This window comes from Ovis aries, chromosome 2 (assembly GCF_016772045.2).
Source record: "Ovis aries strain OAR_USU_Benz2616 breed Rambouillet chromosome 2, ARS-UI_Ramb_v3.0, whole genome shotgun sequence".
In the NCBI taxonomy this organism is placed as follows: Eukaryota; Metazoa; Chordata; class Mammalia; order Artiodactyla; family Bovidae; genus Ovis; species Ovis aries.
In genome coordinates, this window is record NC_056055.1 from 67,723,992 (window position 1) to 67,743,088 (window position 19,097).

The window sequence follows — 19,097 nt, forward strand, 5'->3', positions numbered from 1 at the left end:
GAGGTGACTTAGCCACAACAGCAAGGTATGGGGAGTTATGGTCCACCTCTTAGAGGGCAGAGTAGCTACATAAATTATTTGAAATTCTTCAGATGGGAGATTTGTTTCTTCTCCCACATTTACTTATTTATTCAGTCATATAGTAATCTCTAGAGAAGGAAATGGCAACCCACTCCTGTATTCTTGCCTAAAGAATGTCATGGGCAGAGGAGTCAGGCGGGCTACAGTCCATGGGGTCACAGAGAGTCAGCTGCAACTGAGCACAGCATATAGCAATATCAGTATGGACTTGTATATTTATTTATTCTTTGACTTATAACTCAATACTGTGTTATTTTATTACTTGAACTGTTCCAGTTTTACCCACTGAGATTTCTTTCAGTTGGCTCCCATGCCCTCTGACATGTCCCCGTTGTTTTGCTCTTTGAACACCAATTACTTTTTCTTTTTTAATAGGGAAGGATAGGCATCTGTATTTTTGGACGGCTTATATATGGATCCACTGAGAGACTAGGCTCAATCATTTAATCCTTAGTAAATATTGAGTTCTAGTATCACTTTACAGTTAATTCAAAGGGTTAAGACTGACCTCAATACTTCATCATTCATTTATGGGACAAACTTTGTACAGGGGTTCAGAAGGTTAGTTTCCTTAAATCATTCCCAGTGCATGACTGGTATTAATTCACGTTGAGAGGCTAGGTCTTTCAGAACTAGGCTGTCCATCAGAGGTGGTGAAGTAAACTGTACTGGAACTTCAGCCTTTCCTGAGAGACCCTCTGCTCCTTTGTACAGACTTCATCTTGTACTTTCAAATTAAATCACATCTTCACAGTCACTGGTTAGGACCAGCCTACTGCTTATCACCAGTTAGAAGCAGTCCACTGTTACCACAGGTTGGAACCAGTTTCCCGGTTGGAGGTCCTGCAGTAATGTGGACAGAATATGGAATAATTTATCCTTGGAGACCCAGGCGTCCTCTAATTATGCTAGTTGGGCATAGTCCTGAGCATGCAGTATGTCTACAAAAATGTCTGAAGGGCTGTCTTACTAAAAAACTGGATATGTGAGAATACATGAGATTCTAGGCACTAAGACAGTCATATATATTTTCTCACCTCCTCATAATTATCTTGTAGGAAGATATCATTATTCTCTTGTTACAGAGATTGGGGCCTGGGAGGTTAAGCCATAGAACTGGTGAATGGCAGAGTGGCATTCCAATTCAAAAGTCTCTATGCTAGCTTACCCCTTCAGACTGGAAATTACGGCCATATAATCTTACTGTTTCCTCAAAGGAAGCCTGCTGTGCCAAGCGTGGGCAGTGTAAGCCTCAGGTCTATTTAAGGCCACATTCTTGCTGGTTTGGTTTTGTTCTGTTCATAAGAAAGGGCGAAGAGGGGTTAGATTTCCTCTCACGAGGCTCTGTATTGGTTGAAATCAAGCATTCTTCTCTTGGGAGTTACCTTAAGAGAAACCCAGAACTGCAAGGTTAGAAGGAAACGAAAGGCATTCTAGCTAAAAGTGCTGTGTGACATTTCTTTCCCCTCCCCAGTACCTCTCCCAGATGGTTGTTCAGCTTCACTGAAAGGCTCAGCATTTTCTGAGGTAGGCTATTTCTTCTTTAACCACACTATTAAACTCTTCATTCTCCAGAACAATCGTCTCTTTGTAACTTCTAGGCTGGGTTTCTGACCCCACCTTGGGAAGACGAGCTCTCAGTCAGCTTCCACATGCCAGCACCATCAGCTTCCTGGACTGTGTGGGGAGTTGGGTTAGCCCCAGGTCAGGCACTGCTTATTCTGTGGTGGATCCAAGAGAGCATCCTTCAAAGCAAGACAACCACAGACCCAAGATGCCAATTTATCCCAAGTTACTGTATTAACATATGCCCCTCTTCTGAGATAGCAAAGATTGGCTGTCACTCATGTTGAATAACTATTAGCTCTGCACTTCCCTTAGGACCTTCACTTCTCTTAATGGGATCACAATCATCCCTAGGCAAACCCTTAAGAGGCATTTAGTCCACTGTGTTCATGTTAAGTGCCTCTACGGGTGAGGGTGCAACCACATGCATTTCTAAGTGTCTATCAGATTCACAGTTCAAACAAACAAGTCAAGGAAATCTTGGACGTGCCTGAATATAAAAGCAATCTCAAAGAAGAATGATGACTTACTGGCAAAAGAGAAGGAAGTTTCAAGACTGCCAATGGGAAAGAAAAATGTGACATTTCATTTCCTTCTGATATGAATAGCAGGTGCTCAGAGACACTGAGCTGAAAAACAAGTGAGATGCGGAAAAACAAGTAGCTCTACCAACTGCCAGGAGCTGAGAAACAGAAAATATATTTTTATTCAAGTTCTTTTCCCCTTGGGGATCAAATCTCGTGTTTTAATTTAATTTAGCTTGAAGAACTTGATGCACTGAAAGCTACTGTCAGAGCAGGAAGAAAGCACCTGAAAATTACCACCACCAATTACTGAACACCCATGATGGAAAGCGTGCAGCCTAAGGAACTAAAGTCTGAACTGTAACTGCTGTGTGACTGAACTCCAGTATATGCCTGAAATGCAGAGTTTTAGGCAAAGACTGTATAATGAAAGCTCCAATTGCTTTCATAGTAAAGCTCCCTGAGAAGAGGAATGTCAGCCTTGTAATGACTGAACCAAGGTAAATGATTATTGGGGTCTTTAAGGCAAGTATCACTTTGCTGACAAAGGTACAATAGTCAAAGCTATGGTTTTTCCAGTAGTCATATACAGATGTGAGAACCAGACCATAAAAAAGGCTGAGTGCCAAAGAACTGATGCTTTAAAACTGTGGTGATAGAGAAGACTCGAGAGTCACTTGGACAGAAAGGAGATCAAACCAATCAACCCTAAATTAAATCAACCCAGAATATTCATTGGAAGGACTGATGCTGAAGCTGAAGCTCCAATACTTCGGCCACCTGATGCAAACAGCTGATTCACTGGAAAAGACCCTGATGCTGAGAAAGACTGAGGGCAGGAGGAGAAAGTGGCAACAGAAGATGAGATGGTTGGATGGCATCATTGACTCAATGGACGTAAGTCTGCGCAAACTCTAGGAGATAGTGAAGGAAAGGGAAGCCTGGCGTGCTGCAGTTCAGGGGTTACAGAGTTGGACATGACTGAGTGACTAAAAACAACAAAGCCAAGTATGTGGTGTGTGGGGGGGGGGCGACTAACATCAGAACATTTGGCTGCAAGTCTGATTAAGAAGCAGGCAGAGCATCTCTCCCACTCCATATCATGGGGCAATTGCCCTTTCTCAATTCTGGTGCATGCATGCACACACACACACACACACACACACACACACACACGGAGATTCAAATTCTACAGTGAATAGAAGAGAAGGTCTCAGGACTGGAGTCCACCAAGTACCATGGAAGGCTAAGAGGCCTAGAAATGAGAAGATTAGGTGGGCATTAGCTTCCTGGATTCAGAACCAGCCTTCTTACCTCAGTCAAGCTCCAGAATGCTAGTAGCCAGCTTTTATTTTTCAGCCTGGAGAGACTGACAGAGTCTTTCCTGGGGAATCTAATCAACTAGGAAGACAAGGATACCCCAGCCAGATCACCGTACAGTAAAACCCACAGATGATAGTCACCAGCCACATACATGGAGCTTTTAATTATCTTGCTAGCATCCCACTGGAGACGGCGATGGCACCCCACTCCAGTACTCTTGCCTGGAAAATCCCATGGGCGGCACTCTTGCCTGGAAAATCCCATGGATGGAGGAGCCTGGGAGGCTGCAGTCCATGGGGTTGCGAAGAGTCAGACACGACTGAGCCTCTTCACTTTCACTTTTCACTTTCATGCATTGGAGAAGGAAATGGCAACCCACTCCAGTGTTCTTGCCTGGAGAATCCCAGGGATGGGGGAGCCTGGTGGGATGCCGTCTATGGGGTCGCACAGAGTTGGACACAACTGAAGTGACTTAGCAGCAGCAGCAGCATCCCACTATTTATCTGAAATGGTTTTATTGTGGTATTATACATATCCCATACAATTAATCCATTTAAAGTGTATAATCCAATGTTTTTAGTATATTTAGAGTTGTGCAACTATCACCACAACCAATTTTAGTGAGAAGCCCCCAAAAGAAAATTCTACCTATGAGCAGGACACCTTCTAATTCCTTAGCACTAGGTGACTACTAATCAACTTTCTGTTTCTATAGATTTGTAGTGGTACCCTTTTAAGTATGAAGAGACAAGCAAAGACTACTACAAGCCTGAGAAAAGTCACTATTTTTAAAGACAGAGTTGGAAAATACACAAAAAACTAATTAGAGGGAAGCTGAGGTTATGCAGGGAGAAGAAAATGCCAAGATATCCACATTAACTATCTTTCATATCCTCAGATAAGTAACTGTAACTATGAAATTAAAAATATGACACTTTAAAAATAATAACGACAAGAAAGAGGTCCAGGAAACCAAAAATATAATAGTAGAAATGACTCAATAATAGGGTTGGATGAAAATTTGAGGAACTCTCACACATAAAAGCAGAGCCCAGAAACAATGAAACCCAAGGGGAAACATGCTAAGACACATATTAATCAAACTAACAAAAATTAAACACAAAGAGCAAATATTAAAAGCAGCAAGGGAAAAGCAACAAACAACATACAATGGGATCCCCATATGGATAACAGCTGATCTTTCAACAGAAACTGCAGGCCAGAAGGGAATAGCAGGATATACTGAAAGTGATGAAAGGGAAAAACCTACAATCAAGATTACTCTACCCAGCAAGGATCTCATTCAGATTCAATGGAGAAATCAAAGGGTTTACAGACAAGCAAAAGCTGAGATAATTCAGCACCACTAAACTAGCTCTTCAACAAACGTTAAAGGATCTTCTCTAGACAGAAAGGTTTATAAAAACTAACTCAAAATAATATGGTAAATGGTAACAGGATCATACTCATCAACAATTACCTTAAATGTAAGTGGGCTAAATGCTCCAACCAAAAGACAAAGACTGGCAGAACGGATACAAGAACACCACCCCAATATATGCTGTCTAAAAGAAGCCCACCTCAAACCTAGGAACATATACAGACTGAAAGTGAAGGGCTAGAAAAAAATATTTCATGCATATAGAAACCAAAAGAAAGCAGGAGTAGCAATACTCAGATAAAATAGACTTTTTTTTAATAGACTTTAAAATAAAGACCATTATAAGAGACAATGGACACTACATAATGATCAAGGGATCAATCCAAGAAGGTACAATAATTATAAATATATATGCACCCAGGTCAGGAAGCAACAGTTAGAACTGGACATGGAACAACAGACTGGTTCCAAAGAGGAAAAGAAGTACGTCAAGGCTGTATATTGTCACCCTGCTTATTTAACTTATATGCCGACAACATCACGAGAAATGCTGGGTTGCAGGAAGCACAAACTGGAATCAAGATTGCCGGGAGAAATATCAATAACCTCAGATATGCAGATGATACCATCCTTATGGCAGAAAGTGAAGAGGAACTAAAAAGCCTCTTGATGAAAGTGAAAGAGGAGAGTGAAAAAGTTGGCTTGAAACTCAACATTCAGAAAACTAAGATCACAGCATCCAGTCCCATCAGTTCATGGCAAATAGGTGGGGAAACAGTGGAAACAGTGACGGACTATTTTTGGGGGCTTCAAAATCACTGCAGATGGTGATTGAAACCATGAAATTAAAGGACAGTTGCTCCTTGGAAGAAAAGTTATGACCAACGTAGACAGCATATTAAAAAGCAGAAACATCACTTTGCTGACAAAGGTCCATCTAGTCAAAGCTATGCTTTCTTCCAGTAGTCATGTATGGATGTGAGAGTGGGCCTGTAAAGAGAGCTGAGCACCAAAGAATTGATGCTTTTGAACTGTGATGCTGCAGAAGACTCTTGACAGTCCCTTGGACTACAAGGAAATCCAACCAGTCCATTTTGAAGTAGATCAACCCTGGGTGTTCATTGGAAGGACTGAAGCTGTAGCTGAAACTCCAGTACTTTGGCCATCTAATGTGAAGAACTGACTCACTGGAAAAGACCCTGATGCTGGGAAAGATTGAAGGTGGGAGGAGAAGCGGATGACAGAGGAGGAGATTGTTGGATGGCATCACTGACTTGATGGACATCAGTTTGAGTAAACTCTGTGAGTTGGTGATGGGCAGGGAAGCCTGTAGTGCTGTAGTCCATGGGGTCACAAAGAGTCAGACATGGCTGAGAGACTGAACTGAACTGAATAAAAGCCATATATGACAAACCCACAGAAAACATCCTCAATGGTGAAAACCTGAAAACACTTCCTCTGAAATTAGGAACAAGTCAAGGATGGCCGTTCTGACCACTACTATTCAATATAGTTTTGGAAGCCCTAGCCACAGCAATCAGAGAAGAAAAAGAAATAAAAGGAATCCAGATTCTAAAGAAGTAAAATTCTCACTGTTTGCAGATGACATGACGCTCTACATAGAAAACCTTAAAGATGCCACTAGAAAATTACTAGACCTAATCAATCAATACAGTAGTTTCAGGATATAAAATTAATACAAAGAAATGCATTCCTATATACTAACAATGAGAAAACAGAGAAATTAAGGAAACAATTCCATTCACCATTGCAATGAAAATAATAAAATACTTAGGAATATATCTACCTAAAGAAACAAAAGACCTATATATAGAAAACTATAAAACATTGATGAAAGAAATCAAATATGACACAAATAGATGGAGAGTATACCGTGTTCATGGATTGGAAGAATCAATATAGTGAAAATGACTATACTACCCAAAGCAATCTATAGATTCAAGGCAATACCTATCAAGCTACCAACGGTATTTTTCAGAGAACTAGAACAAATAATTTCATAATTTGTATGGAAATACAAAAAAATCTCAAATAGCCAAAGCAATGTTGAGAAAGAAGAGTGGAATTGGAGCAATCAACCTGCCTGACTTCAGACTATACTACAAAGCTACAGTCATCAAGACAGTATGGTGCTGGCACAAAGACAGAAATATAGATCAATGGAAAAAAATAAAAAGCCCAGAGATAAATCCATGTACCTATGGACACCTTATCTTTGACAAAGGAGATAAGAATATACAATGGAGAAAAGACAATCTATTTAACACTTGGTGCTGGGAAAACTGGTCAATCACTTCTAAAAGAATGAAACTAGATCACTTTCTTGGAGAAGGAAATGGCAATCCACTCCAGTATTCTTGCCTAGAGAATCCTGTGGACAGAGGAGCCTGGTGGGCTGCTGTCTATAGGGTCGCACAGGGTCGGACATGTCTGAAGTGACTTAGCATGCATGCATGCATGCATTGGAGGAGGAAATGGCAACCTACTCTGGTATTCTTGCCTGGAGAATCCCAGGCACAGAGTAGCCTGGAGGGCTGTCATCTATGGAGTTGCACTGAGTCGGACATGACTGCAGTGACTTAGCAGCAACAGCAGCAGAACACTTTTTAACACTTAACTCTAACAAAATTAAACTCAAATGGATTAAAGATCTAAACCTAAGACTAGAAACTATAAAACTCCTAGAGGAGAACATAGGCAAAACACTCTCTGACATAAATCATAGCAGGATCCTCTATGACCCACCTCCCAGAGTAAGGGAAATAAAAGCAAAAGTAAACAAATGGGACCTAATTAAAATTAAAAGCTTTTGCACAACGAAGGAAACTATAAGCAAGGTGAAAAGACAGCTTTCAGAACGGAAGAAAACAATAGCATATGAAGCAACCAACAAAGAATTAATCTCAAAAATATACAAGCAGCTCATGCAGCTCAATACCAAAAAAAAAAAAAAAAAATGACCCAATCAAAAAATGGGCCAAAGAACTAAACAGACATTTCTCCAGAGAAGACATACAGCTGGCTAACAAACACATGAAAAGATGCTCAACATCACTCATTATCAGAGAAATGCAAATCAAAACCACAATGAGGTACCATGTCATGCTGGTCAGAATGGCTGCAATCCAAAAGTCTGCAAGCAGTAAATGCTGGAGAGGATGTGGAGAAAAGGGAACCCTCTTTACACTGTTGGTGGGAATGCAAACTAGTACAGCCACTATGGAGAACAGTGTGGAGATTCCTTAAAAAACTGGAAACAGAACTGCCATATGACCCAGCAATCCCACTGCTGGGCATACACACCGAGGAAACCAGAATTGAAAGAGACATGTGTACCCCAGTATTCATCACAGCACTGTTTATAATAGCCAGGACCTGGAAGCAATCTAGATGTCCATTGGCAGATGAATGGATAAGAAAGCTGTGGTACATATACACAATGGAGTATTACTCAGCCATTAAAAAGAATACATTTGAATCAGTTCTAATGAGGTGGATGAAACGAGCCTATTATACAGAGTGAAGTAAGCCAGAAAGAAAAACACCAATACAGTATACTAACACATATATATGGAATTTAGAAAGATGGTAATGATGACCCTATATGCAAGACAGCAAAAGAGACGCAGATGTAAAGAACAGTCTTCTGGACTCTGAGGGAGAGGGGGAGGGTGGGAGGATTTGAGAAAATAGCACTGAAACATGTATATTATCATATGTGAAACAGAGCGCCAGTCCAGGTTTGATGCATGAGACAGGGTGCTCAGGGCTGGTGCCCTGGGATGACCCTGAGGGATGGGATGGGGAGGGAGGTGGGAGGGAGGTTCAGAATGGGGAAAACATGTACAACCATGGCTGATTCATGTCAATGTATGGCAAAAACCACTACAATACTGGAAAGTAGCCTCCAATTAAAATAAATAAATTAATATTTTTATAAAAAATCTCCTGCATTCCTATACACTAACAATGAAAAATAAGAAAGGGAAATTAAGGAAACAATTCCATTCACCATCATAATGAAAAGAATAAACTACTTAGGAATAAATTTACCTAAAGAAACAAAAGACCTGTATACAGAAAACTATAAAACACTGATGAAAAAAATCAAAGATGACACAAGTAGATGGAGAAATACAACACGTTCTTGGATTGGAAGAATCAATATAGTAAATATGAGGGAACTACCCAAAGCAATCTATAGATTCCATGCAGTCATTATCAAATTACCAATGGTATTGTTCACAGAACTAGAACAAATAATTTCAAAATTTGTATGGAAACACCAAAGACTCTGAATAGCTAAAGCAACTGAGAAAGAAGAATGGAACTGGAAGAACGAACCTTCCTGACTTCATATTACACTACAAAGCTACAGTCATCAGGATAGTATGGTACTGGCACAAAGACAGAAATATAGATCAATGGAACAAAATAGAGCGTCCAGATTAAATCCATGCACCTATGGACACCTTATCTTTGACAAAGGAGGCAAAAATATACAATGGACAAAGGACAGTTTATTCAACAAGTGGTGCTGGGAAAACTGGTCAACTAGGTGTGAAAAATTGAAACTAGAACACTTTCTAACACCACACACAAAAAATAAACTCAAAATGGATTAAAGACCTAAATATAAGACCAGAAACCAAGTATAAAACTCAGAGGAAAACATAGGCAGAACACACTATGGCATAAATCACAGCAGGATCTGCTATGACCCACCTCCCAGAGTAATGGAAATAAAAACAAAAATACACAAATGGGACCTAATTAAAAGCTTTTGAACAATAAAGGAAACTGTAAGAAAGGTGAAAAGACAGCCCTCAGAATAGGGGAAAATAATAGCAGATGAAACTGAAAAAGAATTAATCTCTAAAATATACAAGCAGCTCAATACCAGAAAAACAAACAATCCAATTAAAAAGAGGGCAAGAGACCTAAACAGACTTCTCCAAAGACATACAGATGGATAATAAAAACATGAAAAGATGCTCAACACTGCTCATTATTAGAGAAATGCAAATCAAAACCACAATGAGGTACCATCTCATGCTGATCAGAATGGCATTCATCAAAAAGTCTACAAACAATAACTACTGGAGAGGGTGTGGAGAAAAGGGAACCCTCTTACATTGTTGGTAAGGTTGCAAACTTGTACAGTCACTATGGAGAACATGTGGATATTCCTTTAAAAACTAGGAATAGAACTGTCATATGACCTAGCAATCCTACTGCTGGGCATACACCCTGAAGAAGCCAGAATTGAAAGACACACATGTACCCCTATATTCACTGAAGCATTATTTACAATAGCTAGGGCATGGAATGTCCATCGGCAGATGAATGGATATGAAAGTTGTGGTACATATACACAATGAAATATTACTCAGCTATAAAAAGAAACACGTTTGAGTCACTTTTAATGAGGTGGATGAACCTGGAGCCTATTATACAAAGTGAAGTAAGTCAGAAAGAGAAAGACAAATACTGTATATTAATACATACATATGGAATTTAGAAACACAGTACCAATGATCCTACATACAGGGCAGCAAAGGAGACACAGATATAAAGAACAGACTTTTGGATTCAGTGGGAGAAGAGGGTGGGATGATTTGATAGAATACCATTGAAACATGTACATTACCATATGTAAAACAGATGACCAGTGCAAGTTTGATGCATGAAGCAGGGCACCCAAAGCCAGTGCTCTGAGACAACCCAGAGGGATAGGGTGGGAAGGGACGTGGGAGGGGGTTTCAGGATGGTGGTGGGACACAAGTATACCTGTGGCTGATTCATGCTGACGTACAGCAAAAGCCATCACAATATTGTAAAGTATTTATTCTCCAATTAAAATTAATTAATCAAAAAAAGAAACAAAGAGATGTGAGACAGAGAAAATAAGAGAAACACAGACGGCCAGTCCAGCAGTTCTGATTTTCAGATGAAGAAATACAGAGAGAAAAGAGAAAACAGAGGCAAAGAAGTCATCAAAAAAAGTCCTAGAAATGAAACTCTCCTACACCGTTGGTAGAAATGTAAAATGGTACAGCTACTATGGCAAACAGTATGGAGGTTCCTTGAAAAACTAAAACTAGAGTTACCACATGATCCAGTAATCACACTCCTGGCGTATATCTGGAAAAGACAAAACCCATAATTTAAAAAGACACATGTACCCCAATGTTCACAGCAGCACTATTTACAATAGCCAACACATGGAAGCAACCAAAGTGTTCACTGACAGATGAATGAATAAACAAGATTGGTATATATGTGAATATACTGGAATGGGCTGCCATTTACTTCTCCAGGGAAGTTTTCTGATCCAGGGATCAAACTCATATCTCCTGCATTGGCAAACAGACCCACTCCAGTATTCTTGCCTGGGAAAAATCATGGACAGAGGAGCCTGGTGGGCTATAGTCCCTGGGGTTGCAAAAGAATCAGATACGTCTTAGGGACTAAACAACAACAAAAAATCAACTATACTTCAATAAAAACAGAAAATGTCCCAGGTCAAAAAAACAAAGCAAAAAAGGAGAAAAGAAAATTTCCTAGATCTGAAAGTCATGAGCGTGCAGACTGAAAAGATCCATTGAATAGACTATATATATATAGCTACCAGCTGGTAGCTCAGCTGGTGAAGAATCCACCTGCAATGGAGGACACCCTGGTTCGATTCCTGGGTCAGGAAGACCCCCTGGAGAAGGGATAGGCTACCCACTCCAGTATTCTTGAGCTTCCCTGATGGCTCGGATGGTAATCTGCCTGCAATGCGGGAGACCTGGGTTCGATCCCTGCTGCTGCTGCTGCTAAGTCGCTTCAGTCGTGTCCAACTCTGTGTGACCGCATAGATGGCAGCCCACCAGGCTCCCCGGTCTCTGCGATTCTCCAGGCAAGAACACTGGAGTGGGTTGCCATGTCCTTCTCCAATGCATGAAAGTGAAGAGTGAAAGTGAAGTTGCTCAGTCGTGTCCAACTCTTAGTGACCCCAAGGACTGCAGCCTCCCAGGCTCCTCCACCCATGGGATTTTCCAGACAAGAGTACTAGAGTGGGTTCAATCCCTAGGTTGGGAATATTCCCTGGAGGAGGGCATGGCAACCCACTCCAGTATTCTTGCCTGGAGAATGGATAAAATAAGACCCACTCCAGTGTACTTTATAAGAAGAAAGTGAAGATCTTTAAACTTTCATATAGGGAAAACAAGCAAGTAGCATGTAAAGGATCAGGAAGCAGAACGACTTTGAACTTCTCAACAAAACCTGGGAAGCCTGAAACAATGGAATAACGCCTTTAAAAACCTAAAGGAAATTATTCCCAGAATAAAATCTTACATCCTGCCAAACTATTACTTGTGAGTGAACTTAGCACAAAGATATTTTCAGACATGCATGACCTCAAAAAACAAAAAGTGCTCTCTACAAGTCTTTTTTCTCAAAATGATACCAGAGGATGTGTGCCAGAAAAACAAGGGAACAATCCCTTAAAGAAGAAGATTTGAGAACTATGAAGCAGGGGAGCCACTATCAGAAACAAAGGTGAAGGAAGTTCTCAGTATGACAGCTGTGTTCCAGGCTTAGAGGGCAGACTAAGTCAGGTCAGAAGGTTCATGGGAGAGAGAATTCAGGTGATGACAGTGATGCAATCTCTGATGTATCTGAACAAATTACACAGGGTGAACAGCTCAATATTCAATTAGTAAGAAGTATTATACAACTAAGTAAACAAACAAAAAAAGAATAGAACATCATTTATTTGGGGGGAAAATACAAGGAAAGGTAATGAGATTTTACAATATGGCACAGTTGTGAATGGGGCTTCCCAGGTGGTGCTAGTGGTAAAGAACCCACCTCCAATGCAGGAGACATAAGAGATGCGCGTTTGATCCCTGGGTCAGGAAGATCCCCTGCAGGAGGGCATGATAACCCACTTAGTATTCTTGCCTGGAGAATCCCATGGACAGAGGAGAGGAGGCTGGCCGGCTATAGTTCATGGGGTTGCAAAGGGTCAGACATGACTGAAGCAACTTAGAACACAATGCACGCACAGTTATGAATAGTCGTGATGACACAATAAGGTAAAAAATTGTGATACATTTCCACTAGGGGGACAGCGGTGCAGAGAAGGGTTAGTGAAGAGGTAGGGGTAATAAAAGAGAGTTATACTATCCTTTCCCAAAATGACAACATGAAGTAGCAACACAAACATCTTGTATATAGAGAGGAGAGAAACAGCCAAAAGATCAGACAAAAATGGTGAAAGTGATTGCCTGTGGGAAGGAGGAAAGGAGGGTGACGGGTAGATGGGCGGGTGGTATAACTATTTGATTCTGAAGTATATCTTTGATAAAAATAAAACTTAAACATGAAAAAAAAGTATGACAACAGTGCCACAGAATATACGATATGTATGAATTATATGTATGATACAAAGTAGCATTCATGCTCTGATTACAATCATATAACAAATCTGAAAAGGGCTTGACTGGGATTTACAAAGGCATTAACAATTGTATTATGGTGGTAGGATTAAGGATAACTGCTTTCTTTTCCAAATTCCTGACACTATAAAGTGCTTATATAACTTGATAATCAGAAAGTGAGTTCATAAAGCTGAAAATGTATATTCCTTATCATGGACTGAAAATTGGTTTAGAATTAGTTCTATTTTCCAAATCCAAGATCAAGTTACCAAGGAGAGATCCTGGGTGGCTGCTGTTTCCTCTCTCTTATTCTTTTTTCCTTCCAAGTCAGTATCAGGAACATTATGAACCAACTTTCTAAAAATTGTCAATTAATCAGAAGTAATGTTTGTATTTAGCTTCTCTACTCATTGCCATGTGTCTCAGTTATAGCGTTTGCAACACAATAAAAACAATTGCTCTGTCAATTCTGAGGGAATGAGAAAAAGTATCTTCAAATATTCAAAGTTAATACTGCTTGAATAAAGAAAAGTTAATGTTTTAAAGTTTGTTGTGTGAGACATTTGCATTAAAATGATGTTTAATGTTTAAGAAATGAAACAAAAGCAGCTCTGTGGTCTAACCATGAAGACACTCCATACAACATTTCGAAGATCCCATCAGATTTAACAAGTAATTAAAAACACTAATGCCTTTTCATTGCAAATATGATACACAATGAAATTTAGTAAACTATCAAACAGGAGAAAAAAGTATAAAAATCATACCTAGGTCCACAACTCAAAGCTACAAAATCATAAATGCTGCTTGGATATCTCTGAATGAAAATGAACACTGAGAATTTCTTTGACTAGTATTTGTACAAACCCTTCTCTTATTTGTAGGATGCTCTGTTGACAACTCACTTCCACAGAGGAAGTTTTTAGTTTCAGGGGCAAATGATCCTGTGGGTAGTTTTTTTGGTTGAAACAGTCTAAACAGTTACTTAAGAAGCAGAAAATCTATCTCATTAAAAAAAAGAAAATCTTTAGCTTTTTCCTTACAGGCTGTGTTTGGCACTACCACTGGTGCCGTGCACAACTGCCATAGTTCTCTCTCTTTGTGAACAGAACCCTGAAATTTTGAGTTTAGGTAGTGGATGGAGAACAGTAGTCACAAGGCAAGTAAAGTTCTTCCCAGAGTCCTCTGCAACAAGAAGTGGTCATGTGATCTACTTCTGGCCATGAGTTATTAAGAAGATGCTGTTGGAGGCATGACTGGGAAAGCTCCCCCCAGCTCCCCCACCCATTGGATAAAAGAACAGACCATCACAATTATGAAACACCCTCACATTTTTTTTCTTTGCTCTTTTTGTTTCCTTCTTGAATGCATTCCCTGGAGTGAGGACACAAGGTCTGAGGCTGTGGCAGTCACTTTGTGACTCTGCGGCAACAATATGGAAAGAGCCTGGATCCCTGAGACTGTCACTGGGCAGCTGCAACCATCCTGGACTTCACACTTTCAGACTTTATTCAAATAAATGACAAATATTTTTAATTATATTTTAAAGCAAGTATTGCTCAACATTTTTTTAGTGTCATGACATTCATAGGACATGATAATATTTGTACTGCTTGTGGGGAACATGGAGGAGATTGCTGGCACCTGAGGTGAATAGCCCTGGGTGCTTTGGCTGCCCTACATCCCCTTCACCACCCTGAAGACCGAGGAGATAAATACCTCTGCTCATCTTTTTGTGGTTCACCAGTGGGCCTCACTATACAAGTTAGATCATTCTAGTTTAAGCTGTGTTTATCAATATATATTCTGTTACTTCGGCTGAAAGCACTTCCAACTAATACTGGACTCACTTTTACTTCTTAATGCAAAGTGACAAGATTTCATAAGATATCCTCTACATTCTCTAGCAACATATAATACATAAGAAACAATGATTCAAGCCTAAATCATATCACAAGCTTCTACTGACTGGACTACGTTATTTAACTTGTGTTCTTTTTCGTCAGTTATGGGTCCACTTCCCAACTGACAAAGGTCATGTTTCATGAGATTTTCAAATAGGAAGGGCTTGCCTTGTGGCTCAGCTGGTAAAGAATCTGCCTGCAATGCTGAGTTCGATCCCTGGATTGGGAAGATCCCCTAGAGAAGGGAAAGGCTACCTACTCCAGTATTCTGACTTGGAGAATTCCATGGACTGTATAGTCCATGAGGTTGCGAAGAGTTGGACACAACTGAGCAACTTTCACTTTTCACTTCAAATAGGAAAGCTTTCAAACAACTCAATTGAAAATATAGTCATGATTGAAGAACTGTCAATCTTAGGAGGAATAAAATTCATTAGTATCTAGAAGTCCATTTTATGGGTCAAGTTATTATATTTTTTTATACAGTCTTAGGTTTGGGTACACAGGGCCTTGGTAATAACTGGCTTTTCTATATTCCTGTCATGTATGTTTCTAATTCTCTTTAACCAATTCCACTAGCTTACCCTATAGGGCTGACAGAAGCATTAAATAAAACAATACCTGTACAGTACCTAGCAGAATATATGGTATAGAATAGGCATCCAATACATGTTCTTAAGATTATTTTCACAACAAGAAATTTTAAAATTATGCCTTAATTAATTGCCATGGGCTTCCCAGGTGGCTCAGTGGTAAAGAACCCGCTTGCCAAGCAGGAGATACAGGTTCAAACCTTGGGCTGGGAAGGATCCTTGGGTTGGCAGAGGAAATGGCAACCCACTCCAGTATTATTGCTTGGGAAATCCTATGGACAGAGGAGCCTAGCGTGCTACACTCCATGGGGTCACAAAGGGTCAGACACAACTTAGTGACTAAGCAACAATGGTAGCCATACAACTCATCAGTTTTCAAAAATTATCTTCCATATTTAGCAAAAGACTTTCTAAATATTATTAGATAAGTGCTATAAAATATGCAGCTCTCACCACCCCCAAGAATTCATGTAATTACTTCAGTCTTGGGCCAGCTCCCAGGTGACCTGCCTTCCTGTCTTGGGAAACAGGCATCATGCTTCAGTTATGGCTGAGAGCTGTGTGCTCTTCAGCAAAAATATTGAGTTCCCCAGTTCTCTAGAGAACAGACTGAGAGGGCTTTATGTGGGAGCCCCTTGTTTATTAAGAATTGCTTTTATGTCACTAAGGCAAGGAAATGAATTTTGAATCTATCTCAGCCATAGAATGACACATGGGACTGAATGACAATCAGGGGCAAACCGGGGAACTCTGCTCTCTCACAGTGTCTGGGATGATGAGCTGAAGGCATCTGTCTGTACTTGAAAAGGTAGATATATTAATTACTGTTACAAATATGGCCAGAAGCAAGTGATCAGTACACATCTTCCTGGAATTAAGCTTTTTAATAAAATGGCATTTCCCTTTTGGAGATCCCTTCTTAGTTCAACTAAGAATATGCACCTCAAATATTGCATTTGGATAATGAAGAAATATTTTCTGAGCCAGAGAAACAGACACTACCATTAGGGACATGGAGTTTTTACTCTAGCACATTTCCTTTGCTGTAGGCATCATAGATAGTTCTTGACGAGTCATCTTTCCTAACTTCATTTTCCTAACTCACTTTGCCTAGATCTTTCACTGAACTTCTGAATACCGCTCACCTTCCATTTTATCTATTCATGCAAATATGATGGTTTCTTAAGAGTAAAGATTTTCCATATTTCCACCCTCCCTAGAATCTTATATAATAATATCCTGTGACTAGAAGGTCCTTCCTAAATGTTGGGAGATACTGAATTAAAGTATGTAAGAATGTGTATTATCTATGTTAATAGATGTGGTAAGATACTAGCTTGAGACACCGAGATGGGGCAATGTCCATTTTTAGGATTTAGATCTGATAGGCTACTGGGACAGGCCCAGTGCAAGTCTATTTGCTAAGGGTTGAGGGAGATCTAAGAAAGCAGATGAACTGAATTATGTCTTAAATATTAGAGGGTATGTCTAGTTAGTGGTAGGCTAACCCTAAGGACTCATGCTTTATTCACAGGGCTAGAGACATAGAGAAAGTCACAGAGTGGGGTATGCTTCCTGATTTCCAGCATGGTGATAAGCTATAATTTAAAGCAAAAATACAAAGTACTTGTGGCAAAATAGACTCTTAAACTCATGCACACCCAGCCAGACACACACTTGTTATGGATGAATCCATTATCGATGGTTTTCTCTGTTTTGAAAAAGGATGCCCTGAACAAGGAGTCAGATAGTACAGGTCTCAGTACCAGTTTTGCTATTAAGTTACGTTGCAACCTCAGACTTCTTACTTGGCAACTCTCTGGGCCTCTATTAACATACAGACAAAGAAGCAGAGCCAGACAGAACTCATCCTATCTAATTGTACTGTCACCACAAGCTCCTTAAATTGACAACAAAGGGTTAAAAAAGACATAAACTTAAAAAGAGCAGAAGATGGGGAGAGGATAACAGACATGATTATTTTGGAGCCTAGAAGGCATGCAGACAGGTAGTAACTGATTGCAAACCCAAGAGAGCTGAATCCTAAGCCACCAGTGAGGAAAGCAGACATACAAGGAAGTGTTAGTTGCTCAGTCACGCCTGACTCTTTGTGATGCCATAAATGTAGCCCACCAGGCTCCTATGTCCATGGAATTCTCCAGGCAAAATACTGGAGTGGGTTGCCATTCCCTTCTCCAGGGGAACTTCCCAACCCCGGAACTGAACCCGTGTTTCCAGCATTGCAGGCAGATTCTTTACCAGCCTAGAAGGCACACATAGGTAGAACTGATTGTAAACCCAAAAGAGCTGAATCCTAAGTCACCGGTGGGAAAGCAGAGATACACACACAGCCAGCCAAATACTCAGGCCCATTTTGGCAGAAAACTGGAAGACTTTTCCCCCCACTGATGAGCACACAGAACAGGGGACATATAGACCCAGGGACACCAGAGGCAGCTGAAGGAAAACAGTGTGATGAGGTTGAATGTGTGCCTATTATAATAGACGCTGAGACACCCAGCGCTCTTCCCAGCCACAGGTCCCACAAAGCTTACAGCCAGGCCTTTCTCTGTCAAGTAGGAAACTAGAAGCATCTTCTGTAAGGAATCAAACTAGGTCAAAGTAAAGACTGGTGGTGACTAACACTGGTTTCACATCAAAGAATCCAACCGATGCCTTTTAGTGAAGCTTGGGCAACTCAAACACTGAAGCCTCCAGTCAGACTTTTAATTTCCCATTCAAACATGTGGTTGAGCAACAAGCAAGGTTTTTCAGAAATTTGAGGAAAACTGTGAATATGAAAGATGCAGACCAAAACAAACAGAAAAAGACAACCCACGTAAAAATTGAGACCAAAAGATAAGGAGAGACAAAAATCAGAGCGAAACAACAAAAAAAATCCTGCTCTCTTCAAAAAGAAAAGAGAAGAAATTTCAACTGTGAAAGAAGGAAAGATTACTAAAAAAGATTATCACAAAATATGGCAACAGAAATGAAAACCTCAGTGGAAGGGTTAGGAGATAAAAGTGGAGGAACTCTCTCAGAGAGTAAAATAGGAAGACAAATAGAAGGAAATAAAGAGAGGAAAGGAAACTGGAGGACAAATTCAGAAGATTTCATATGCATAAAAGGAGCTGTAAGAAGAAAAAAGAAAGTGGAGGAAGGAAATTTAAAAAAAAAATTAGTTACAAAAATTTCCCCAAACTCAAAAGCATGCATTTGTAGATCAAAAAGGCCCTCTGAGTGTTCAACATAATGGCGGAAAATAGACC

General features: G+C 40.1%; 1 protein-coding gene across 13 annotated transcripts in view; it reads right to left on the bottom strand.

Moving 5' to 3' along the window:
• The window catches only part of PIP5K1B (phosphatidylinositol-4-phosphate 5-kinase type 1 beta), a 554,522-nt gene that overhangs the window by 55,227 nt on the left and 480,198 nt on the right, over positions 1–19,097 (bottom strand). The gene's annotated exons all lie outside the window — the stretch shown is intronic.